Source organism: Staurois parvus, unplaced genomic scaffold, assembly GCF_062004578.1.
Source record: "Staurois parvus isolate SC_StPar_1 unplaced genomic scaffold, SC_StPar_1.0 ptg001349l, whole genome shotgun sequence".
In the NCBI taxonomy this organism is placed as follows: domain Eukaryota; kingdom Metazoa; phylum Chordata; class Amphibia; order Anura; family Ranidae; genus Staurois; species Staurois parvus.
The window spans coordinates 3492124-3520039 of NW_028319145.1; the positions used below are offsets into that span (position 1 = coordinate 3492124).

At 43.9% G+C, this 27916-nt stretch overlaps 1 long non-coding RNA gene across 3 annotated transcripts in view; it reads left to right on the forward strand.

Annotated features, from left to right (window-relative positions):
* The first annotated feature begins 3058 nt into the window (after window positions 1-3058).
* LOC149436733 (uncharacterized) overlaps window positions 3059-27916 on the forward strand; it is a 61962-nt gene continuing 37104 nt past the window's right edge. For all 3 annotated transcript variants that reach the window (XR_016308278.1, XR_016308277.1, XR_016308276.1), the window contains exon 1: window positions 3059-3279. This is a non-coding gene — a long non-coding RNA (uncharacterized LOC149436733). The remainder of the gene's footprint in view (window positions 3280-27916) is intronic.

The window sequence follows — 27916 nt, forward strand, 5'->3', positions numbered from 1 at the left end:
GTTGTCGGTGACTGTATCCTTTAGCTAGACTTGTAGGTAGGTGCAGTCTTCTTTCTCCACTGTAGGTGGCGCTTGACCAGAGCAGTACTGCAGCTGGAGAGGAAGTCAAAAGACCCTTGGTTTTTCTATGGTCTTCTCGGTCCTTTGGTGCAGCGTTTCAGTTACTACGCTGCATCCAGGTGACCCATGGTGGCCATCTTTGGTGAAGCATAACCTTTTTAAGTCCCTGCCCCCAGGTTTTGGTGCACATTTGTGAAGTGGCTACTGTAGGGAGAGATACCCAGTCTGTCAGGGACAGCACTAGTGGTAGGGAGAGGTTTCACAGGTGTCAGGAAAGTTTAGGGCCTACGTCTACACTTCCGCTAGCTCCCTCTTGGGTTGGACTGGCCATGCCCCACTCCATCGCTCTCTCCAGGCGCTGTCTTCAGCTAGGGCCTACTACTGCTAACTCTCCGCTGCATTGACTGTGAGTTCCCGGACAGGCGTTCTCCCCGGCCACATTGGGCCGTACATATAAACATGCCTTAGGCCTCATTCACATGGGCATTCCTAGGCAGGCCATAGATTATTCAACCCGTGGTTGCAGGATAGAAAATCATTGGTTCCCACATAAACACTGACTGTGTTGCGATTTACTTTCCTCCCATGAAGCTACTGTGTTATGCTGGAGGGGGACCTTCTAAGGCGGCGAACACAATGATTACTGCTAGCGGCTATAGCTGCCAGCACTAATCACAACCCATAAAAATCTGACAGGCTGGTTGTACTGAAGTCAGTCAATGGAACACCTGGTTGTACTGAAGTCAGTCGATAGAACACCTTCAGTACAACCAGCCTGCTCATGATCTCTGGTGAACCTGCAGAAATTCGATCTGTCTATGTTAGGATCACGTTTTGCATAGGATGCGCTGGTTTTCGTGAATACCTTTCCTGTCAACTGGGACCCAGCAGCTTCTAATTTGACATCCATGTGGGTGTGGGTGTATGCATGTGCGCCCCTCCTAACCCATACTGCTTGTGTTTGGGGATACACAATGGCACCCACACTAATATCAAATTGGGAATAGCGGCTGTGTCGGTGCAGCTGTTGCGTCCCACTTGACATGAATGGGACTGCTTGTACGCAGATGCATGGAACACCTGCGCATATCATGCAGGTAAAACACCACCCTAACACAGGTGTACTCCTAAGGACTGGATAAAATGCGGAACAAACACCGCTCCAGAAAGCCGATCCCTCGAGCAATGGCTTCTGGCAGGTGTCGGCCCGCCTCGTCACCGCAAAAATACAAGAAGAAGAAGTATGCCTGTGTGAACAGGGCCTTAAAAAAGATGAATGTTTTGCTTGTAGCAAATGAATACATTCCGACATTCCATCACCTTCGTACAGCATAGGTTCAAACATGATAGGATAATGGAAATGGCAGATATCCTTCCAGAAATTGCCTAGGGTACAAAGTGAGTGCCACTTACAGAGGGATTCCGTCATACAGACTTTCAATGAGAGAGAGGCAGTCTGAAAATAATCAGCTTCTGCCATGCCCCTAATTTCTGTTCTGGTGACAGCTCAGAATGTTGACTTTCCCCCACAGTACCAGTGACAATGGTCATCAGGACAAGTAGAGAGGGCATATCTTGCTATCCGGGGGCCACAGACAACAATACAACTTGACAGACCCTTCTATACTCTATCCAAAACAAAAACAAAGTTTTGCTTTTACATACACTTTAAATATTTTCTTGTAAAATAAAAATGTTGTTAAATAGTATAAATAAATATAAAACCGTTTAACCGCTTCCCCTCTGCCCTATAGCAGAAATACTGCCACAGGGCGGCACGGGTGCGCTAAATCATGTATATATATATATGTGATTTTGCATTTCCGGGTACGGGGCGTGCGCAAGCCACGTGCCGCCGTTCGCTGCCGCAGCTGTCAATCAACAGGCTAGCAATTACTCGCCGGAGCCCGGTGATTTCCGGCGATCACCAATGGGGAGGAGGACTATTTTGTTTACTAACAGTCCTCCTCTCTATCAGCTTGGGCGCACTGCTCTGGATGGCTGTGCACAGCACAGCCATTCAGAGCAGTGTGATTACAGTAAACCCCACACACACCGCCCACTAGTAAAAAACTCCCAGCACACAGTTAACCCTTTGATCACTCCTCATGTTAACCCCTTCCTGCCTAGTGCCATTAATACAGTATCAGTGCTTTTTATTAGCACTGATCACTGTTTTGGTGTCACTGGGGATGTCAGTGACACCAAGTCAGTTCCCTCAAGTGTCAGAATGTCTGCTATAAGTCGCTGATCGCTGCCATTACTAGTAAAAAAAAATCCCAGTATATATACACCGCCATTTGTAAACGCTATAAATTTCACGTAAACCAATTAATTTACACGTATTGGGATTTTTCTTAGCAAAGACATGTCGCAGAATACACTTTTGCCTAAATTAATGACGAAATTTGATTTTTAAAAAAAAATTAATGGACATGTTTAAAAGCAAAAAGTCAAAAATGATTTTTCCTCAAAATTGTCAGTTTTTTTTAAAAATATAAATGAAAAACACACAGGCGATCAAGTAGCACTGAAAGAAAGCTCAATTTGTAGGAAAAAAGGATGTAAATTTCATTCGGGTGCAGCGCTGCATGACAGTCAAGTAACACAGCGCCGTAACGCAAAAAATGGCCTGCTCAGGAAGGGGGTAAATCCTCAGGAGGGCAAGGGGTTAAGAATGTTTAAACTTACAAAAGTGTAAAAAAAAATTGCCCCAACCAACCATTATAGTAAACCTTTACTGTATATGTATTCTTCATATTTTAGCGTAATCAAAAATAATGTATTCACACCATGTATGCAAGCAACACCATGCAGTGAGTTCTCTCGCTGCCTTTACATTCTCCGCAATGTCTTTTATATGTGTTATGGCAGTGATCTTTAGCATAGGAAGGTTTTCAAACTTTGAAGGAAAAGCCTCTGGCTGCAGTACCCCCCTCCTCTTTGCAATTGTCCTGGGGGCAGTGTTGTGCTGTCTTCAAACACTAAACCATCTTGAACAGGGAGACATAGCGGGAGCTGGTGCAGTACTTCTCACTGATGGTTTTAGCCCTGGGACGAGCTCTGAGCTGTCCTCTGTGTCACATTTTGCATGTCCTCCCTGAGGAAACAGCAATAACAATACCGGCTGCAGGCCGACACTTGAAGTTGATTGTTGGTGACAATAATTTTGTTTACGCCCGGAACAAGCGTGAATCCAGGGGACGGTTTCAAGACACAGTAAGTTCCAAATGACCCCTAAGAAATGGTGAACGTAATGCGTTGGCAAGAGGCTTGTCAGACTATCACAGGCGGCAAATATTCACATTATTATCTGGGTGAAGGGAATTGATGGATACGCAGAGATTATGTACTAATGCACTCAAGAGACACCAAGAAATGAAATGCGTTTCGTGTAAAATCCAAAGCAGGCTTCTTTTCAGTACACAGAATGACATAGTGGCTTGTTGGTAGATAAAATGTTTCAAAATTTGTACGTTAAAGCAGAAGGTTATGTTATTAAGGTCAACTCCATTTAGAAAAAGATAAAATAGACTTTTCAGGCTGTTTTAATAACTAAGTTTTTGTAATCATTTCTTCTTTCTACCACCCAGTTCCTATCAGTGCTCCCAACCTGCCTTACCCTCAAGAGTGCAAGTGTTTTCTAAACATGCAATTATTTATGTACGCGATCATTGCCCCGCCTCTTGATGTATACATTGAACACCTGTGTTTTGTAAATTACCTGCCTCACCTCTGGTTTCTATTGAGAGGCTGCATTCTCAGTGATGTCACCGGTCTCTAGTGAATGGATAGGCTGCATTCTCAGTGATGTCACCGGTCTCTAGTGAATGGACAGGCTGCATTCTCAGTGATGTCACCGGTCTCTAGTGACTGGACAGGCTGCATTCTCAGTGATGTCCCCGGTCTCTAGTGAATGGATAGGCTGCATTCTCTGTGATGTCACCGGTCTCTAGTGAATGGATAGGCTGCATTCTCAGTGATGTCACCGGTCTCTAGTGAATGGACAGGCTGCATTCTCAGTGATGTCACTGGTCTCTAGTGAATGGATAGGCTGCATTCTCAGTGATGTCACCGGTCTCTAGTGAATAGACAGGCTGCATTCTCAGTGATGTCACCAGTCTCTAGTGAATGGATAGGCTGCATTCTCAGTGATGTCACAGATCTCTAGTGAATGGAAAGGCTGCACTCTCAGTGATGTCACAGATCTCTAGTGAATGCATAGGCACATTCTCAGTGATGTCACAGATCTCTAGTGAATGGATAGGCTGCATTCTCAGTGATGTCACAGATCTCTAGTGAATGGATAGGCTGCATTCTCAGTGATGTCACTGATCTCTAGTGAATGGATAGGCACATTCTCAGTGATGTCACTGGTCTCTAGTGAATGGATAGGCACATTCTCAGTGATGTCACAGATCTCTAGTGAATGGAAAGGCTGCACTCTCAGTGATGTCACTGATCTCTAGTGAATGGAAAGGCTGCACTCTCAGTGATGTCACTGATCTCTAGTGAATGGATAGGCACATTTTCAGTGATGTCACTGGTCTCTAGTGACTGGATAGGCACATTTTCAGTGATGTCACCGGTCTCTAGTGAATGGATAGGCTGCATTCTCAATGATGTCGCCAGTCTCTAGTGAATGGATAGGCACATTTTCAGTGATGTCACCGGTCTCTAGTGAATGGATAGGCTGCATTCTCAATGATGTCGCCAGTCTCTAGTGAATGGATAGGCACATTCTCAGTGATGTCACCGATCTCTAGTGACTGGATAGGCACATTTTCAGTGATGTCACCGGTCTCTAGTGACTGGATAGGCACATTTTCAGTGATGTCACCGGTCTCTAGTGACTGGATAGGCACATTTTCAGTGATGTCACTGGTCTCGAGTGAAGGCTCTCTTCACCAGTTTTCTGTCGTAAGATAAAGTTCTTAATTCTTAAGATTCTTTTATGGAGTTTGTCAAACAAATCTCTGCACTTCTAGTAGTGAGTGGAAGCTATTAAATTGAGATTAGGAACAACTGTGTCACATCTCTCCATCTCTCCTTCCTCGGCTGAGCACAGTAAATAGAAGTCATTGTGTTACCCTCGGGGGCTATTTATTTACATGCAACATTAGCATCGTCTTCGACAGGCGCAATTTGCCAGCACAACAGAGCGTTCTTCCACCTAATTTACCATTGAAGTGGCACAATCAGTGGAATTCAACTTTTAATTGTCAACAAGCAGTAGAGAGAGAACATGCCTTATCTTAATAATTAGCCTGCACAGCCAGTCTCGGAAATGAACAATGTAGGCTTCATTACTGCCAATAATTCAGAAGAAAAATATTTTAAAAGCGCTCATCATAAATATTTATAGAAAACTTTTTGGTAGGGATGATTTTGTTGTGTTAAAACTAAACCACAGGAAAGAGATCTATACACTGTTAAAATAAACATGCGAGTTGTTTTACCAGCCATGGGATTTGTAATTCTCCAGACACATTTGTGATTCATCCACCTTTTCAGGCACAGCGAGGAGAATGATATCACTTTAGATTTTGGAATACAGAGGTATCGTCTCCAAGCTCCTAGTCTGCGGAATAAACAATGTAGGGACAAGAACGTACTGAATTGGAGCTGGATAAATCTGCCCAGGTTCAATTCACAGAGGGTTCGGGGAAACTGGTTTAAATAAATGAAAGTGAATCCGGGCTTAGCAGTGAACCCCATTAAAGTCCATAGAGGGCAAGTTTTATTATTATATTCTGGTCATTTTTAGGGCCAACAGGAAAACTACTGTTAAAATAAAAAAAAAGTATAGGAAGCTGGAGGACATGTGGGGAATCACCTTTTCAGATAGTTATCAGCAATACATGCTGTTTTATTAAACTCTAATAGGCAGATAGAAATCAGCACTGTGGAAACTTTCCTGCTGCTGACTAACTTCTATCCATTGCTCATTAAAAGTTAGGAGACTGCAGATGATACAGCAGTGTAAAAGTGGCAGGACGTTATTAATGAGGGAGAGCTGGCTGAAATGTAGGAGAGGAAAAAAAGACCACGCTGGGAATTTACTGCAAGAATTAAAGCAGAACTTTACCCATAACCACTTGCTAAAAAATTATGTTTATAATATCAAATAAGTGTGTGCTATAAATTGCCTCCAGCATTGTTCCTATTTCTTCTTGCTGGAGAATGCCATTTTGCTCACGCCCAGAGCCCCTGAGCAGCAGTAAATCTTTAGGCTGTCAGCAGATGGGCTTCTTCATTTCTGGCACAGTGCCTAAAAATAGAGAGCAACTGAGCATGTGCAGAGCAGGGTGAGTCAATGTACTGAAAGATTTTAAACAGTATAGGGACTTATTTTTAATATTTTACATACCTGCAAAAGGGGCCATCCTGAAGTAATCTAGCAGAACTTAATTTTCTGAATAATGTTCCACTTTAGGATATTGCAGAACATACAGCAGTGTAAAATTGGCCTTCAGCAGGACTACTTAACCACTTCAAGTCTGGACACTTTTACCCCCTTCCAATTTTCAGCTTTCAGTGCTATCACACTTTGCGCGGTCATGCAACACTGTACCCATGTGAATTTTTTAGCATTTTTTTGAGACAGATAAAACTTTATTTTGGTAGTATTTATTCACCACCAGGATTTTTATTAAATTGTTTTGCTATATAAAATAAAAAGTACAAACATTTTAAAAAAAAGTGTTTTTCTTATAAATAGTTGCAAATAAATAATCTTTCTTCATAAATCTTGACCAAAATGTATTCAGTTATCATTTTAGTAAAAAAAAATAACCCAAATTAGTTTATAAGCAAAAATTATAATTTTTCAAAAATTTTTTTTACATTTTTATTTTATTTTTTAGATTGTTATTTATGGGTTTTTTTTTAACATACTGTCACCCTACTGTCATCCTTGTGGAGGGTGATGAAGATTTTTTTTTTTTTACACTGATTACTTTCACACCCATAAAAGCTGTAAAAGCAATCATTTCTCCTTCTCTCTGACTGCATTCTTGCAGCCATTGAGAATTACTGTGAGAGCTGTGATTGGTCACACCTTGCAACATGGTACAAGGCTGTTGCGAATAGCCTTGTACCATGTGACATCTGTGATCATTCACAGATTTCACAAGTAGTAAGCAATGATGTCAGAAGTGACATCTTGCTTACTACTCTTCATGTGATCACTGATTGGCCAATCAGTGATCACATGATCGGGACCTCACACAGAGCGCGCACAGGCTCTAAACCAATATATGCCTAGATTTTATTTGCTCTATAGGAATATGGGCATGCAGTGACTATGAATGATATAATGTGAGATGGTTTAGGTGCACACACTGTTCTTACAATGAGTATGTGTAAAACATTTTCTATACATATGTGTTAGCATTCGCACACAAGTTACAAATTATACCCATGGTGTTTGTAATATTTGTGAAATGACAGTTCCTGTCTGTTGCCTTTCACAGGGTGAATGTAACATTCATTTAGATTGTAAGCTCCAAGAACAGGGCCCTCCTATTCCTTCTGTACTGAAATGTATTGTAACTGTATTGTCTCCCTTATATTGTAAAGCGCTGTGCAAACTGTTGGCGCTATATAAATCCTGTATAATAATAACTCCCTAACATTTGATTCTAATAAAAAGAAATAGCCTTAAGAATGTTCGATCAGAAGAATTAAAGACCATTCGACCAACAGAGAAAATAGTCTAACACTATAGGCTAAAAATATTCAATCAGAAGAGGAAATAACAGAGATCTCTATACTGTGTACAAAGTGTAGTCTGTGTGTTCTAATGTGCTGTTTAAGGATGATATTTTTGGACGATTTTGTTGTATATTATAATTGTCTCTTTTACTCTGTACCCAGGTTCTCACATTATGTTTTTTTCATACCAGGTATGACGCACATCCCCTACATGCATGTCTATCAGAGTAGTATTTCTTTTTATTTTCAACATAAGACAGCAGTGGTGTAGTCAGAGGCATCCCTAGAGTTGGTGTCATCCAGTGCGGTAGCACGTGGTGTCACCCCTCCAGAGAGGAAGGAGCGGTGCTGGTGTAGCGGTTAAAATGAGTATCTCTTGAAGATATGTATCCCCTGAAGCAATTGCGCATGTGCCGGTTTCAGACCAAAGAAGCTGATCTCCGGCTTTAGCACAGAGCCAGCGATCGGCTTCTTCGGCCTGAAACAGGCACATGCGCAGTTGCTTCAGGGGATACTCATTTTACCGCTACACCGGGGCAGGGGCAGCTGTCACTGTGCCAGCATCCTGCTCCTGCCCCCCCGTGATGGTGTCACCTGGTGCGGCCCGCACCCCCATAGGGATGCCACTCTGTGTAGTGTTTTTTTTCCACATTTTTTTTTATCTTTTGAGGGGTGCTTTTACATCTTTGACTCACTTGCCACATAAGAATCCTATTCCAGGATTCAAACATTTTCCTCATGGTGTTCATGCCCTCTCTTCAAACCAGAGGGTCAGAAGAGAGGGATTTACTATCCAGCTCCTCGATACTAGCCACATAGGAAGCCTCCAAAGATGACATATCTCCTCATCGGTTCCTACCGCATCCTCTGTGCTGCAAAGAGGGTGAAAGATATACAGGAAAAATAAGCTGCACTCTACCCACAGTGACTGCCGGGTCCCAGCACCCTGCTCTCAACCTCTCCCTTATACCAGCTCAACAATTCACAACTTACAATAATTGCAGAATTGCTGTAATGTGCAGAAGTCACTTACAAATCACATAACAAATATCTCAGGCAAAACATTTTTTGCTTTTGGGAAGAGTGAGCGGGGGGTTAAGGTTCGTTTTTATCACTGCCTGTGCTCTCTTTGTGGATTTTTTTTTTCTTATGACCATTGTCACCGAGGAATAGAGGGGAATAATAGGTGAGGGAATTCTTCCAATGAGGACAACAGCTCCAGATATAACTGTTTAAGAACAGAACTAGAAGATTTCCTCTAACTTCCTGTTGCATCACTGGGACAGGAAGTGAAGGGGAATTTCCCCAATGGTACACAGACAGCAAGTGGTTTAACCCTTCCCTACTATATTCAGAAATAAAAAAGGTGCTGTAGATACACTTTATTACTGTCAAAATACATTACAGAGGTGTTCTATTCTATTGATAGGGGATATGACCTACCTGTATGTTGCCTCCAATTTCCATCCCAGCATAATCTGACCTTGACAAATCCCAAGGGACCATGGTAACATAGACTCCTCTGCAACAAAAAGAAAGCAATTTTTTTCTGGGCAATAGTTCTGCATTGTCCACATTCATACCGGCATTTTACTGATGATTACTATTAAGTGAAATCACAAAAAAATGTGTATTCATCCTGTCACAGAAACTTTCATCTTTCCATATGAATGAGGAATTTCACTTGTCTCTTCACTCCTGTCCTAATACTGACATTGCTTTTCTTAATTTTCTGGTTCAGGTAGAAGGGTGTTTTTCTAAGGCAGGCCATACCAGGGGTGTCAGAATGGTGACCCTCCAACTGTTGTAAAACTACAAGTCCCATCATGCCTCTACCTTTGGGTGTCATGCTTGTGATTGTCAATCTTGCAATGCCTCATGGGACTTGTAGTTTGGCAACAGCTGGAGGGCTGCCAGTTTGACACCCGTGCTAGATGATGTAACTTTCAATTCCCCCATCAACACAGTCAGTGTTGATGGGGGAATCCCTCCCGTGGAGCCATTGTGTTCTCCCAACATGGTGGGGGGTGTGGGGAAACATCCCTGCCAGGAGAACACAGTGATTACTACTAGCGGCTATAGCCACTGGCAATAATCGCATGCACAAAATCCGACATGCTGGTTGTACCCAAGTTGCACAAGAATCGAACTGGGTACAATCAGCCTACCCATATATGTTTGAATCTTGGCCGGTCTTTGCTGAACTGTCCGAGATTCAAACCATCTATGGCCATCTTAAAGCGGAGTTCCACTCACCCTGTCAAAAACTGTAGCTGCTGACTTTTAAAAAAACAGCCACTTACCTGTCCCTCGGTCACGCGGTTTGTCCTCCGCAGCCCGTTTCACCGGCCATCACCACCTGTTGTTTGTCAATGGCCCCATAGTCTTCTGGGACCTGTCACGTGTCCCAAAAGACTACAGGGAGGACACCTTCCGCTTACGGTCACCTTGGTGATTGGACCAGAAGTGGGAGCGGGTACTTGTCAAATTCGGGTAACCCCCCCCCCCTCCCCCCTGGAGGTGCCAATCCTTAATGGAGAGTGGGGGAGCAGTCCTTAAAGCAGAACTTCCCCTTTTGGGTGGCGCTTCACTTTAACAGTACTTTTTTGTTTACTGGCCACTTAAGAATATGCATATTTTTCAATTCAATTGAATTTCTCAAAAAAAAAAAAAACTGAAGCATAAATGATGTGAAATGAGGTATTCAATTACTGTTCAATCAACTTCAGTTTCCATCAGAAATGACAGAAGAATTGTCATTAACGCGTCAAAGAAGAAGAATACGTTCTCAGATTGGCATGATCAAGACGAGTGAATAAAACAAAAGTTCAATACACTGACTCGCTTTACAGAGAACTAATTGAAAGATTTTGAATATTTATTCTTAAAGTGTATCTGAACCCAAGAACAGAAATATTATAAGTTGCAGCTTGCCAGTTCTTAGATGTGGCATCTGCATTCGTTTTCCCTTATCTTCCTTTGGTGATCCTTCCAGTAAGGCTACTTTCACACCGCTTTGCAAAAATGCGGTAAAACTTACCAAAAACGCAAACACGGGTGCATTTTTGATGTGTTTTCTATTCATTTCAATGAGAAGGTGCATTTTTGCTGCGTTTTTTTTACCACACCAAGTGTGCACTTGCATCAGACCCGCAACTTCACTGTGTGAAGAGTTCCATAGGATTTAATGGCCATGCATTTTTCTGCAAAAAACGGAAGAAAACCTGATCAGTGTAAAAGCAGCATAAAGCCGGTCATACTTGTGTAGATTTCTCCCCTGGGCTAAAGAAGAAAAAATTATTCTACCATCGACCCTAAACAGCGTGGATAGAAGAATCATCACTGCCTTCTCCTGTGGCTGCTGAATACCTGGAGAGTGTCGCAGGAGTGGACTGACAACTCATGGGGCCCCCGGGCAATAGGGAATCATGGGGCCCCTGTGTCCTTGCCCAAACTCAAAAATCCTATGAAAAAGGTACCAGGGGCATCTCATGGGGCCCCCTACTGACCCTGGGCCCTCAGGCAGCGCCTGAGTTTCCAAATGGTCAGTCCGCCCCTGGAGTGTCTGTATCTGACTGGATGCACAGGTACTGTTCAGCATTTTACAACCAGCTCCTTCAAAAAAATTGATTGAAAGTTCATTACTTGTTGAGCAAATGGGTGTCACTATTTTCTGAATCTGCCCAAACATGAACCCAGCTTTGTACACTCCTTGTCTAGGTTCACACCTACAGGGAAGGAAATAAGTATTTGATCCCCTGATTTTGAATGTTTGTACACTCACAAAGAAATTATCGGTCTAAAGATCAAATGGTAGGTGTATTACAGGTATACAGGTAATAAAATTAGATTAGCAGCACTCCCTTTAAGAGACTGCTTCTAATCTCAGTTTGTTACCTGTATGAAAGACACCTGGTAGCCAGAAATCCTGCTGAATGATAGGGGATCAAATACTTATTTCCCTCATGAACATGCAAATCAGTCATCATTTGTTAGACATGCATTTCTGCTGAATTTTTTGTTGCTATTCTGTCGCTCAGTGTTACAATACACCGAACATTCGATTTCTAGACGTTTCTGCATTGCGTTTTGCATTGCGTTTTTAAATTTTTTATGCATTTTTGCAGTGTTTTTGTTTTTCATCTTTTAATACTTTTCTTGTTGCTAGGCAGATTTAAAACGTCAAATGCCTTAAAAAAAGTGGCAAAAACACAGCAAAAACAAAATACATGTTTTTCTGCAGCATTTCCGTTGAAGTCTATAGAACCAATAATGCAACTTTTTGCATTAAAAAAAGTCCCTGACCCTTTCCAAAAAACGCACCGGGTGAAAACGCTCAGATGTGAACGTGTCCCATAGGAAATCATGTTAAATGGACATGAGCGTTTTCACCCAGTGCGTTTTTTGGAAAGGGTCAGGGACTTTTTTTAATGCAAAAAAGTTGCAGAAAATGCTTAGGGTCAGGGGCGGACTGACCATTTGGAAACTCGGGCGCTGCCCGAGAGCCCAGGGTCAGTAGGTGGCCCCATGAGATGCCCCTGGTACCTTTTTCATAGGCTTTTTTGAGTTTGGGCAAGGACACAGGGGCCCCATGATCCCCTATTGCCCGGGGGCCCCATGAGTTGTCAGTCCGCCCCTGCTTAGGTGTGAACCTGGAGTTAGGCGACACTAACTCACTGTACTATATCTATGGCGGTACAGCACTGTCACCTTTTCCATTCCTCATCATAACATGGGGAAGGTGTTCTGTAGTTCTTAATATACTGACTACTGATTATATTATTTCTATGGAAGAGCTCCCACCCTTGGACAGCAGCATGGTCAACCTGGCTGTGCAGAGGGTATTGTTAGATCCGCTAGCAAATCTAGATGGACTTGACTCTTTTTGATCTGCAGTTGCCGTAGTGCTGCGCATGTGATCATGGTGATGACACCAGTTATTCAATGGCTTGACAGTTCGGCTTACACAAGCAAATGTGACAGTTATTTATGGCATGCCTTGAATGTAATTGTTTTGGGAAACAGTAAAGCGGAACTAAAGCCTCTCATCCTTTACAGCCAAGCTGCCATCTTAGCCTCTTTTTGATCTGCAGTTGTCATAGTGCTGCACATTTGATCTGCTATAACACCAGCCATTTAATGACTTCACATTTTGGATGACAGCACGACAGTTATCATTTACAGCGTGTCTTGAGTTTAACTGTTTTTAAAATTACTTTCAATGGATTGTCTCAACCTTCTAACTGCCACTTTTGCTGAACTGCTTGCTAAACGAAGTTGCAAAACAACAGATATACTGGCAGGATCGCTAAAGGGAAAAAAACCCCTAAAAAATAAAATTAGTGCAGCCACCTGTTGAAAAAGTCCGGATGTGACGAAACGCGTCCGGGGCACGTGACGTAGTGACGCACTGACGTTTTCCAGAAGTGCTTCAGTGGCCATTTTGGGTTCTGGTACACGCGGCTGTTCCTATCCTCGGGACTTCCATCTACCACCATTGGAGGTGGTTTAAGACTCTCTCTCAGATGTGAACGTCCATTGTTTTGGAGCTATCTCCGAGTGCTGATGCTGTGTACATTCCTCTCAGTATGGATGCTGATTTCATCTTTTCTTTATGTAAGTTGCTACAATAAAATTGTGTCTTATTTGATTCACATACTGTCCCTTGGTCTGTTTATGAGGTCTGTGGGAAGTATTCAGAGATGGTTATTTGGATAAAGTTCCATTCCTACTATGGATTCTACGCTGGTTTTATTTACCTTAGGGTAATTATGCACTCTTAATTTATTGTGTGCAGTGGATTTATATTTATTTTTATTTAGTTTTATTTTTTCACGATTGTTGTGGCACTCAAGTCTTTGCATGCAACACGTGTGTCAGGGAACGAGAAGATCGCCACGACGCATGAATCTGCACATGCGTAGGATTCCGACAAGACATAGAGGCTGGCAGGCACTAGGACCCAGGCGCGCCTGTCAGTGCCGGGCGGGCTATTTAAACCAGCTCTTGCAATACTCACATTGCCCTATGGTCTTATTCCTGTGTTCCTGTTCCTAGTACCTGATATTGCCTTTGTTGCTGAACCTGCCTGACCCGGATTATCGTGACTCTCTCCTGCCCTGATCCCTGGCTTGTCTGACCATTCTTCTGCTTTCTCCTGTTTACCTGACCTCCTGTTGCTGAACCTGGCCTGTGACCCATTTATCCTTTTGCCTGCTGATCTGTACCGTCTGCCTCTGCTGTTACCAACCTGGCCTGTCTGACTACGTTACACGCTACCTCTTCACATCTGGCTCTCACTTGTTACCTACCACTGGCAAATCCACCTCTACCACAGCTGGTTGAACTCGGGGGTCGCGACCTGGTCTCAGGATGCTTCAAGTCCATCCCCACCATCAGGGGCTCTGGTGAAACAGCAGACTGGGGCTTAGATTCCGCACCCTGAGGGATTCCGGCCTGTGTGTCGCTAGAGGCTACCGCCAGTCGGTCCTTAACAACGTGTGGCACATTTATGAGATCTTAAGATAACACACTATGTTCAGGCTTTATTCTGTTTGAGGTATATGAAGAATATCTGGAATCCATCGTCGACTCGTTTGAGGATCCGAGCCTTTTGGATTTGTTTCAAGTATTTTGGACTTTATTTTTGGACTTTGATTTGACTATATTTATTTATTTATTCAAGTCTGCTATATTAATTAAGTGCAGCCACCTGCTGCACTATATTACAAGTTTGCTTTTGGATTTAGTTACACTGTAAGTCATAATACAAGCTGACCATTGTTAGAACCCCCAACCCTTGTAACTGTCATTTTTTGTTAACCACTTACACTCCAGACAATTTACCCCCCCCTTCCTGACCGGGCCATTTTTTTCAATAAGGCGCTGCGTTAATTTAACTGCCAATTGCGCGGTCATGCAAAGCTGCACCCAAATTAAATTTATGTCCTTTTTTTCCCCACAAATGCAGCTTTCTTTCGGTGGTATTTGATTGCCTCTGCGGTTTTTAATTTTTGCGCTATAAAAAAAATGACCGACAATTTTGAAAAAAAAATATATTTTTTTGACTTTTTGCTATAAAACATATCCAGTAAAAATTTTTAAAAAAATAAAATTTCATCATAAATTTAGGCCAAAATGTATTCTACATCTTTGCTAAAAAATATCCTAATACATGTAAATTAATTGGTTTACGTGAAAGTTATAGCGTTTACAAATGGCGGTTTATATACTGTAATTTTTAAAAAAAAATTTATACTAGTAATGGCGGCGATCAGTGACTTATAGCAGGACTGTGGAACTGTGGTGGGCATTCTAACACTGAGGGGCACTGACATCCCCAGTGACACCAATACAGTGCTCAGTGGTAATAAAAAGCACTGACACTGTACTAATGGCACTAGGCAGGAAGGGGTTAACATCTGGGGCGATCAAAGGGTTAACTGTGTGCTGTTTTACTAACTGTGCTGTGTGTGTTGTACTGTGTAAGCACGCTGCTTTGTATTGCTTTGCTATGCAGAGCAATACAAAGCAGCATGCTGGTGCTGACAGGGGAGAGAACTGTATTGTTTACATGTAGACCTCTCCCCTGTCAGTGTTCCACGGCGATCACCGGGTGCCTGTGGGGAATCTCTGCTCGGGACCCGGTGACTGACAGCTGTAACCGCCAATGGCGGCACGGGTAGGGCGGCACACGCGCGCGCCCCCTACCCGGAAATACAAAATCTCGCATATATATAAGTGATTTTGAGCAGCCCTGCCGCCCTATAGCAGTAGTTCTGCTATAGGGTGGTCGGGAAGTGGTTAAACAGCTTGGTGTGTTACAGGAAGTAGAAAAACAATAGATCCACTAGCAGGATCAACAGGTAATAAATCCACTGTATACAGACTGCATGCGTGTCATTTTTGGTTTTGCCCATAGTTACACTTTAACCACTTGCCCTCAGGAAGATTTTACCAGGGCATTTTTTGCTATGTGGCACTAAGCTACTTTAACTTACAACTGTGCAGTCATGCTACGCTGTATGCAAATTAAATTTTAAAAATTAAAGAAAGCAAATAGAGCTTTTTTTGGTGATATACGATCACAACTGGGATTTTTTTAATAAAGAAACAGAAAAAGACCACTTTTTAAAAAAAAAAAAAAAAAAAATCTATTTATTTTACTTTCGGCTATAAAACATATCCTATTAAAAATTTAAAATGTCAAATTTCATCATAAATTTAGGCCAAAATGTGTTCTGTCTTTGGTAAAAAAAATATCCCAATATGTTTATATTATTTGATTATTTCAGGTACTTATATAGTGCTGTCAATTTATGCAGCGCTTTACATATATATTGTACATTCACATCAGTTCTTAACCCTCAAGGGGTGCACAATCTAAGGTCCCTAACTCACATTCATATACAAGGGCCAATTAAGATAGGATCCAACTAACCTACCAGCATGTCTTTGGAGTGTGGGAGGAAACTCACACAGGAACAGGGAGAACATACATACTCAAGGCAGGAGGTGCATTGGCTGGGATTTGAACCAACGCCGCTAGTACTGGCCAGGTGGAAGTGCTAACCATTTAGCCATTGTGCTGCCCCAGTAAAAGTTATAGTATCTACAAACTATGATATACATACTGGAATTTTTTTTTTTTAATAATAGTAATGCCGGCAATCAGCAACCTATAGTGATAGTGTGGCGGGAAATCTGACACTAACTGACACTGGCCGGGGAGAACACTAAATGAATGACACTGAGATCAATAGTGACATTAATACAGTGATCAGTGCTAATAGTGTACACTGTCACTGCGCTAATAACATTGGTTGGGAGGGGGTTAACATCTAGGGGTGATTGGGGGGGGGGGGGCCGGGGTCTGTGTGCTTTGCAGGAAAAGAAAAAAAACAGCAAGATCGCTTTTCAGTGTATAGTCCCAGTACTGTTTATCAGCACTAGGCACTTTTCTGTGCATTGTTGAGCTGATCAGCAGGTCCCAGCCATCAATCATACTGATCAGCTTGTGCTGTGCCAAATCACAGCACACCCGGGGCAGCGAGAGCGCAAATTATTTATAAAATATCCATACCTGGAATTCCTCTTTAGTCCAGGGGAGCATTAACTCGGGCTTCTGCCCTACTTATAAACCAAGTATCGCCTTTCTCTTTTGCCTGCCCTTGCCATGAAAATAAAAAGCATTTTTCATACACCGAGAGAAGGAACGGTAACCATCTCTCAGCAACGTGACAACACTGAAAGAGACAGATGCAGAATCTGCTAATTATTTCCCTCCCACACTTTGTGCCACAAAGGTGCGGAGATGATTGAAAAGTCAGACTTTGTGCCAGTTTGACAGGAAGTTTTGCGCATGCAATCCTGACAGGTTCGGATGAATTCCAGAACGTTAAAGGGTAGCGGATGGCCAGCAGCAGAAAATGAGACGATTGTCAGCAAGCCTGTCAAGATTTGGAAATGACAGCTGCTTAGCCAAGCAACCGTGAACATTTTTAATGGTTGCTACAAACATATCATGCTAATTTGCACTTGTGCTTTTATTTCAGGCACCCGAGCACCTGTATAAGGACCTGATAGATCAATTTTTAAAATGGTGGTATGCCTACCTGAAGAGAAACTATAGCTCCTTTGCAAATAAATGTACATAATTACTACACAAGCCGCTGCAATTAAATGTTATGAAAGCTACATTTCAATTTGCATCTATCTCTGACTTTCTCCAACCAGCAATCAAATCTAATTTCTTTTACTGGCAGTCATGTCAAAAGGATATAGTTGCAGATGGTATTTCCCAGCATCCTCCTCCCCCCTGCTCCTGTAATTGGCTCACTGCCTCTCAGAGAGGTCAGCATACAACTGACCCCTGGTTCACATATCCGTGTTCCTGCGGGCCGCATTTTGTGCGGGCACGAGAGCCCATTAATTTGAATGGACTGCCGTGCCCCGTGACACGCAGGGAAGAAGTCCCTGCACTTCTGAAAACGCAGCCCGCATGGGAACCTTGGTTCCCAGTACGGTTGCGATTTCCAGTATGGGTGGCGTGCCATTAGAACCAATGGCACCCGCACGCGGGTTCGCTTTCCTCTGTGTGGGTGGTGCTGCTGCACGGATTTTTTTGCGGATCCGCAGCGGCACCACCCGCACAGATGTGAACCTAGCCTAAGTGCTTTCATCAGCCTATTTATTCACTTACCCCAGCTGTGTGGGCCGTGTTTTGCGCGGCTTGAGAGCCCATTCATTTGAATGGACTCCCGTGCCCTGTGACACGCAGGGAAAGAAGTCCCTGCACTTCGTCTGAAAACGCAGCCTGCACGGGAATCTCGGTTCCCAGTACGGTTGCGCTTTCCAGTACGGGTGGCGTGCCATTAGAACCAATGGCACCCGCGCGGGTTCGCATACCTCTGTGAGGGTGGTGCTGCTGCACGGATTTTTTTGCGGATCCGCAGCAGCACCACCCGCACAGATGTGAACCTAGCCTAAGTGCTTTCATCAGCCTATTTATTCACTTACCCCGGCCGTGCGGGCCGTGTTTTGCGCGGCACGAGAGCCTATTCATTTGAATGGACTCCCGTGCCCTGTGACACACAGGGAAAGAAGTCCCTGCACTTCTTCTAAAAACTTAGCCCGCACGGGAACCTCAGTTCCCAGTACGGTTGCGATTTCCAGTGTGGGCGGGGTGTCGTTAGAACTAATGGCACCCGCTCGTGGGTCCGCATTCCTCTGTGCGGGTGGTGCAGCTGCACGGATTTTCATGCGGATCCGCAGCCGCACCACCCGCACAGATGTGAACCTAGCCTAAGTGCTTTCATCAGCCTATTTAATCACTTACCCCAGGTTCACATATATGCGGCCGTGCGGGCCGTGTTTTGCGCAGCACGAGAGCTCATTCATTTGAATGGACTCCCGTGCCCTGTGACACGCAGGGAAATAAGTCCCTGCACTTCTTCTGAAAATGCAGCCCGCATATGAACCTCGGTTCCCAGTACGGTTGCGATTTCCAGTGCGGGCGGCGTGTCGTTAGAACTAATGGCACCCGCCCGCGGGTCCGCATTCCTCTGTGCGGGTGGTGCAGCTGCACGGATTTTCGTGCGGATCCGCAGCCGCACCACCTGCACAGATGTGAACCTAGCCTCACTGAGTACGCAGCTTCTTTATCTTGTTCACACAGGGCGTAATACCGCTTTGACACACGTCAACATGCATAGCATTATGGCAGCACATTTATCATGAATAAGCTGACAACACACCACAACAGATAATTTAAAAAAATGCAGTGCCCCACGTGGTATATGTGTTGTGGTTCGCAGCAGTGCATTGTGTTCTACTGTACAATGTGTTGGGCGCCATTCTGAATTAATGGCGCTGCAATGCACTGCGCATGCAGCAGGTGTGTTGTCAAAATGCACGTCAGTGCATGCATTTTTAGCACCTGTTACCACAACATACTGGCCCTTAATGATGTATATGGCTAGGTACACATCTGTGCGGGTGGTGCTGCTGCGGATCTGCACGAAAATCCGTGCAGCTGCACCACCCGCACAGAGAAATGCGGACCCGCGGGCGGGTGTCATTAGTTCTAATGGCACGCCGCCCGCACTGGAAAACGCAACCGTACTGGGAACCGAGGTTCCCGTGTGGGCTGCATTTTCAGAAGAAGTGCAGGGACTTCTTCTCTGTGTGTCACAGGGCATGGGAGTCCATTCAAATGAATGGGCTCTCGTACCCGCGCAAAACGCGGCCCGTACAGCCGCATATATGTGAACCAGGGCTTAACAAATACAGAGCTGCATAAACTGCTGTCTTTTCTGTGTACCTTGAGTAAATCTGAGAGTAACCAGCTATGACTAAGGCCAGGATTAGCCAAAACTTAAACATGAGTGCTGTTTGCTCCCACTAATGTGATCGATAAAAGTCATGCTCAGCGGTTGCATGGAGAGTGCTGACGTTTTCTATATTCAACAGGTTCACTTTAACGCCATAGAGACACATTAGCCACAGAAACTGCCACAGCAGATGTTCAGAATCTGAAAAGACTTTAAATTAGCTCGACTGAGCCTGGCTATAAATGGATACTGTGATACAGGGAATGAATAGGGGGAAGCAGCGGGACTGTCCTTTACACCAGCCATCCGCCACCTCTAAAAGGCTGAGGATCATTATAGTAAATGAGGAGAAGCACATGGTCCCTTCCCGGCTAATGCCTTTTATCTCCGTGGCCTCGTTAAGTGGGGTGATGCCATTACCTAATTTGTCACATTTCATCCAAGCAGGCTGGAGTCTTCCATGAGCATTTATCATGAGGTGGGCCATGTCTGCTAAGTCACACTATGAGAGCCCTGACCTAACTCAATACGAGGATATTGTACACATTCTGGCTTATTATTGTAAAGCTTGCCTGAAGTAATTTTAGTTGTCACTTCATCGTTATGTGCAGGGGTGGACTGACAACTCATGGGGCCCCCAGGCAATAGGGGATCATGGGGCCCCTGTGTCCTTGCCCAAACTCAAAAAAGCCTATGAAAAAGGTACCAGGGGCATCTCATGGGGCCCCCTACTGCACCCTGGGCCCTTGGGCAGTGCCCGAGTTTCCAAATGGTCAGTCCGCCCCTGCTTATGTGCTTGCCATCCTGGGGTCTGATAATTGCATTTTATATTATTATACATTTGTGTAGGATATCCTGTTACAGTAAACACTCTTGCTTTTTCTTTTTTCTCTTCCTGCTTTTAGGGACATTAACAGCCCTACTTAAAGCAGATGCCTACAGTATATGTGTGTGTATATATATATATATATACAGTATGTTTTTTTTTTCTTTTCCTCTCCCCTTTTTCAAAACTGTTTCAAAACAGTACTCACCCTCTCCATGCCTCAGCACTGCACTTTGCATCCTCCTCCAGTCCTCTTTGTCTCTCCTTTTCCAGGCTGAATCATACCCAGCATCACTTCCTGTGAGCCCAGGGTGTCAAGGACACACCTCCTGTAGCTAACAGAAAAATTATTTAAAGAAGAGTAGCCTCATCACTATGTGAGGGCCATTCTATCTACAGTATTTGCTGTTGGTGAGTAGTAAAAACATGCATCTGAACCGTATTTTTACTGTTCCCGACTGCTTATCGTTAAGCTGCAAAGGCAGTGGCTGGGGGTGTACACATGCCGCAGGCAAGATGCCTTTCTTCATGGCCAGTGCAAGAATTAAGTCCGGTCATTTTTGGAGCATACTGCCGCCTGCTGAAGACTACCCATTCACATGTTAGGGACACGTTGCAACCGCCCTGCAATTGCATGAACTAGATTTAAATTCTCTAAATTCAACTTTAGAGAAAAAATAATAAATGCACATTTTTTTGCAGGTTAAAAAAAAAATATGCATTTATATTTTTTTCTAAGGAGCCTTCAGAGCATTGCACATGCGACCAGGCAGGCAGTCACTTGAGAGCAAAAAGAATCAATGAATTGCAAGAATGCTAACCTGCGCCTTCATAGTTCATTGACAACTACAAACCTCCACAATGGCTAACAGTACTTGTAGGCTATTCATTCAAGGAAACTGCGAATGAAAGACACAGCCGTGTGGGTGGAGCCCCTCACAGTCCTGCTCTTTTCACAAAGTGACAGAGGGTTCAGGGAGATGATCTCCCATCTGCTGTCACAGCGAGGGGGCATTGGGGATATAGTGCACAAATTCTGGAACATATAACATGTTCCAAAAGTGAACTTATCTATTAAAATAGGCATTTAGGGGGTTAAAACAAGCAGTGAAGAGGCAACATACACTATATTGCCAAAATGATTGAGCCAGCCCTCCAAATCATGTGATTTAGGTGTTCCAATCACCTCCATGGCCACAGGTGTATACAATCAAGCCCCTAGGCATGCAGACTGCTTCTACAAACATTGGTGAAAGAATGGGTCGCTCTCAGGAGCTCAGTGACTCCAAGCGTGGTCCCGTGATAGGTTGTCACCTGTGCAATAAGTCCATCCGTGACATTTCCTGGCTACTAAATATTCCACGGTCAACTGTTAGTGGGATTATAACAAAGTGGAAGCAACTGGGAACAACAGCAACTCAGCCACCAAGTGGTAGGCCACGTCACATGACAGGGCGGGGTCAGCGCATGCTGAAGCGCACAGTGTGCAGAAGTCACCAACTGCCTCCAGAGCCAATAGCTAAAGACCTCCATACTTGGTGTGGCCTTCAGATTAGCACAACAACAGTGCATAGAGAGCTTCATGGAATGGGTTTCCATGGCCGAGCAGCTGCATCCAAGCTTTACATCACCAAGTGCAATGCCAAGCGTCGGATGCAGTGGTGTAAAGCACGCCACCACTGGACTCTATAGCAGTGTTCAGTGGAGTGACAAATCATGCTTCTCTGTCTGGCAATCCGATGGACGTGTCTGGGTTTGGCAGTTGCCAGGGGAATGGTACTTGCCTGACTGCATTGTGCCAAATGTAAAGTTTGGTGGAGGGGGGATTATGGTGTGGGGTTGTTTTTCAGGGGTTGGGCTTGGCCCCCTAGTTCCACTGAAGAGAACTCTTAAGGCGTCAGCATACCAAGACATTTTGGACAATTTCATGCTCCCAACTTTGTGGGAAGAGTTTGGGGACAGCCCCTTCCTGTTCCAACAAGACTGCCCACCAGTGCACAAAGCAAGGTCCATAAAGACATGGATGAGCGAGTTTGGGGTGGAGGAACTTGACTGGCCTGCACAGAGTCCTGACCTCAACCCCATAGAACACCTTTGGGATGAATTAGAGCGGAGACTGCGAGCCAGGCCTCCTCCCCCGACATCAGTGCCTGACCTGACAAATGTGCTTCTGGAAGAATGGTCCAACCTTCCCATAGACACCCTCCTAAACCTTGTGGACGGCCTTCCCAGAAGAGCTGAAGCTGTTATAGCTGCAAAGGGCGGGGCCAACCCAATATTGAACCCTACGGACTAAGACTGGGATGCCATTAAAGTTCATGTGCGTGTAAAGGCAGGCGGTCCAATACTTTTGGGAATATAGTAGTGGCAATATAGTGTATCTCCTCCTCATCCCCTGTCACACACCTCTGAAAAACAGTCCAAGAGTTTTTCAGAGGAGTGGTAGTCCTTGCCACATGTCTAAACCAACCCTAAGAGAATTTGACCTGCCCAAAGACAGCTCCAAATAAGTACATATACAAAAAAAAGTAAAAAAAAAAAAAAGAAATGTAAGGGTTGCTCAAAAGTGAAATGGGCCCTTCAGTGTGTGTGTGGAGGGGTCTGCCCAAACTGGAGTTGGGCTTTAATAACTGCTGAGATAACCTCAGGTAGCCTTGTAGAAAGCCTGTGGTTAGCAGCTTTAGAATGTGATGACCAGCCACTGTGCGGAACTAAAAACAGGAAGCAGTCTGAATACACTATTAGCCAATATGGCCACAGTGGCTTAGTGGTTAGCACATCTGCCTTGTAGTAAATGGGTCATGGGTTCGAATCCTGCCCATGGCATCTCCTGCTTGGAGTTTGCATGTTCTCCCTGTGCTTGTGTGGGTTTCCTCTGGGTGCTCTGGTTTCACACTCGAAAGACATGCTGGTATGTTAATTGGCTGCTGTCTAAATTGTCCCTAGTATGTATAAATGTGAGTTAGGGACCTTAGATTGTACACCCCTTGAGAGTTAGGGACCTTAGATTGTATGCCCCTTGAGGGTTAGGGACCTTAGATTGTATGCCCCTTGGGGGTTAGGGATCTTAGATTGTACGCCCCTTGAGGGTTAGGGACCTTAGATTGTACCCCCCTTGAGGGTTAGGGACCTTAGATTGTATGCCCCTTGAGGGTTAGGGATCTTAGATTGTATGCCCCGTGAGGGTTAGGGACCTTAGATTGTATGCCCCTTGAGGGTTAGGGACCTTAGATTGTACGCCCCTTGAGGGTTAGGGACTGATGTGAATGTTCAATATATATGTGTAAAGCACTGCGTAAATTGATGGTGCTATATAAGTACCTTAAATAAAGAAATATGACTACCTCCCAGGGGTGGACTAACCACTTGGGCACTGCCTGAGGGCCCAGGGTCAGTAGGGCGCCCATGAAATGCCCCTGGTACCTTTTTTATAGTCTTTTTTGAGTGTGGGCAAGGACACAGGGGCCCCATGATCCTCTATTGCCCGGGGGCCCCATGAGTTGTCAGTCCGCCCCTGCTACCTCCAAAAGATTGAGAGCTGGGCTCCAGGACGAGATGTCTACTTGATACTAAATATGTTTGTATAGTCCTTCATAACACTGACATTATTAAATCCCTAAGGGAAAATAAATCAGGGTGTTGGAATCCCTTTAAGGATGTACACCCACAGCTGTGTGAAAAAAAAAGGCTTTTCAGAGGCAGCGCAGATGTACAACATTAAAATTAAAATGCTCTTCCTTTCTCCATCTATCAAAACATTGCAGCGTTTCTATGGTTTTTGTCAGCTTCGATCACAGAATGTACCATCTGAAGGCAAATTATATATATATTTTTCTGAAAAGTTATTTGAAAGAAGAATATATTCCGTCACGTGGTAAAAATAGTGGAAATTATTGCCAGAAAAATACCTTTTAGCTAACTGACGTGTACTGAAATGTCTAGTGACAATTGTCATTTCAAAGGACGGCACAATAATAATTTTATTTTTAAGAAGGAAATAAAAATTGATTGCAGCTGAGCTTCTGAGAGCCTTGTGACTTCCTCTGCAGGCCATCCACTGCTTTCATCTTCTCAAAAGCAAAGAGTAAAAACAAAAATAACTAGAAAAGCTAAAATTTCTGGGGAAATTGTGTGAAGTGTTCTTGCCTCCACCATTAATCTACAACTGGAGTGGGCGGAGTAACTGGGCGGAGTAGCTTTTGTCAGTCTGCTGCCTGCACACACACCTGGGTTCCTATGGCAACTCACTCTACAGCAAGGGCAGAGAGGAGAGGTTAAAAACAAACTGCTCCAACTTGCTCACTTCACTGGCCATTTTCAAACAGTTGTAGTTTACAAATTTTAAATCCTACAGCAAAGAGCTTTATATTGTGAGAATCACAAAACCCCGACCTACATTTTGATGCATAGTATGTCTTTGAAATATTAAAAATGAATGCACAATCGCAGTTTAGAAATTGCCCTTCAAATTTGAGGTGGCTAGAGTGGAGTTTCAATGAATGTCAATGGGCGGCATGAGTTGCAAACAAATGGTCATATTGTGGAAACTATCAGGACTATGGCTTAGCCGTGAACATTTTTAGTGGCAGCAGGGATAGCTAAACGTTTTGATATAAGATTTGTGTAGGTGGGCTTGAAAATGAGGGAGTGGTGGCAGTTTAGAAATCATGTCCTGATTTTTCAGCTCACACTAGCTTTTGTCAGCTCCCTCTCTAGTTTTGAACATTCCACCACTCATTCCTATGGGACCAATTTCATCACAAAAACGCTGATATTTCGTGAACCATTCAGTGAAACGTTCCACAAAGTAATAGCACACCAATCGGGAACAATCCGCACGTTTCGGTATATTACTGTCTATGTAGTGTAAAAACTGTGGGAGGAGTTAGGGGGGTAAATTTGGCTATAATAAGAATATATATGTGAGATAACAGTAAGTGGTCGCCATGCAAGAACACTTAATTATTGTGTTTAAGGTAGAGGGTATTAAAGAGTATGTCAACCCAACATTTCATATTCATGATATGTGCCTGCTGTACCATGTACTTGTGTGAAAGAAAAAGTATTCTCTTTGTATTGTTTCCTTTATGTGAAATCCCTGGTGTTCCTGCCAGTCCCTCTGCTTTCCTATCAAAAACTGACCACAGTAGGCATGAAAGCACAGCACGGTCAGTTCTCTAGCTGTGCTGGGAAATCAGCCTGCTCTCCTTTAATGATCAGATTTGTCCTGACATGCCCCTCCCCCTCTTGCACAGCCACTAACTGGGAAGATCAGTGTGCTGCAATTTCTCCTCCCCAGCTCTTAAGCAGCTGAGAACAGAGGGAATGCAATCACTTATGAAAAAGTTTTTTATATGTATACACAAATGTTTTGCCTTGCATTTTTATTTTAAACTGAATGGGTTGTTTTACAGGGTGAGGGTTTCCTGGCTACTAAATATTCCACGGTCAACTGTTAGTGGTATTATGACAAAGGGGAAGCAACTGGGAACAACATAATCTCAGCCACCAAGTGGTAGGCCACGTAAAATGACAGAGCGAGGTCAGAAGTCGCCAACTGTCTGCAGAGTCAATAGCTAAAGACCTCCAACCTTTGTTTGGCCTTCAGATTAGCACAACAACATTGTGTAGAGAGCTTCATGGAATGGGTTTCCATGGCCAGGAAGCTTCATCCAAACATTACATCACCAAGTGCAATGCAAAGCGTCAGATGCAGTGGTGTAAAGCACGCCACCACTGGACTCTAGATCAGTGAAGAATGTTCTCTGGAGTGACAAATCACACTTCTCTGTCTGGCAATCTGAAGGATGTGTCTGGGTTTGACATTTTGGACAATTTCATGCTCCCAACTTTGTGGGAAGAGTTTGGGGATGGCCCCTTCCTGTTCCAACATGACTGCGCACCAGTGCACAAAACAAGGTTTGAGCGAGGAGCGAGTTTGGAGTGGAGGAACCTGACTAGCCACAGTCCTGACCTCAACCCAACAGAACACCTTTGGGATGAATTAGAGCGAAGACTGCGAGCCAGGCCTCCTCCCCCGACATCAGTGCCTGACCTCACAAATGTGCTTCTGGAAGAATGGTCCAACCTTCCCATAGACACCCTCCTAAACCTTGTGGACAACTTTCCCAGAAGAGTTGAAGCTGTTATAGCTACAAAGGGCGGGGCCAACTCAATGTTGAACCCTACGGACTAAGACTGGGGGGCCATTAAAGTTCATGTACATGTAAGGGCAGGCATCCCAATACTTTTGGCAATATAGTGTATATGACATGAGGCTGTTGGAATTACTAAAACAGAGCAATAGAAAAACACAGATTAGTAAAAGCAGGGGTTCCAAGGACCTCACAAAAAGTGCCAAAGGATGTGGCCCCAGGCTGCAGGTTGGGCACCGGCGCTTTAAGGTGTAACAACTTTGTCCTCATTATGTAGATGGCTCCCTGCAATACATTTTTATTACAGACTGTACAGTGAGTCAGTAAGTCTCTACTAGAAAAGAGTTGGCGAATAGATTGGCAGGATAGTTAAGCAGACTTTATCGCCATGAAAGTATGGAACAGCGGAAGACACATCGGAATGATGAGGATATGTCACTAGTACCTCATTAATAAGCCATCGGTGCATTGGTATCCACAGTAACAGCCGGCCAGGCTTTGTTTCAGCATGTAACTTATACCATAAGAATCCCATTGCTCGCACTCAATGGAGCATTCCTCTGAATTTTATCTGGGTAATTGGCACATCATTAAAATTGTATCTGTGGAAGGAAACCCTCTATTGCAAAGCAATATACAGTATACAATACACTGTATATGGACAGCTTAAGTATAAAAACTTTGTCTTTTGTACTGCTGTAAAAAGAGAACATATAAAAGACCGAGCTTGGATCTGGGATGATGTATTCTCTTTTTGCTTTATCAATCAGGCATGACATTCGGCACTGTATTGTTTACAGCCAATTACAAAGAAAACCACCCAAAAAACTGGTTATGTAAGGATAAGAAATAATCTTTCACTGCAAAAGAAAAACAATTGTTCAGTTTTACAATTTTGAAATATTGCCAACCCCAAATCCCTGACCCTTGCGGCCCAGCTCCACGCAGAATAAAAATGTACCTTTGCAGTACCTGTGAGGGTTGCATGCTCATTAATTCTAGGAGTAGAGGAAGAAAGATTTAAACTTGTAAATGAGGCCATTAGTGATTACATGCTGGAGACCCAGTAGGGGTTCCCGACGATTTGGCTGCAGGCTACAGCCCCATTGAAATCAAAGGGAGATTGACAGCTCCTGCAGCTAGTCATGGCCGCTTGCAATTACCTGTGTATGATCGGCGCTGGACGCAGATTGCCTGCATTCAGGGCCGATCACCCTCAGGTATCCATTGCCATAAGCAATTACATGTGAATGTATGTTTTTAGTTTTTGGAGCTGTCAGCCTCCATTTACTTTCAATTGGGCTGTTGTCTGCTTCATATTGCTGGGA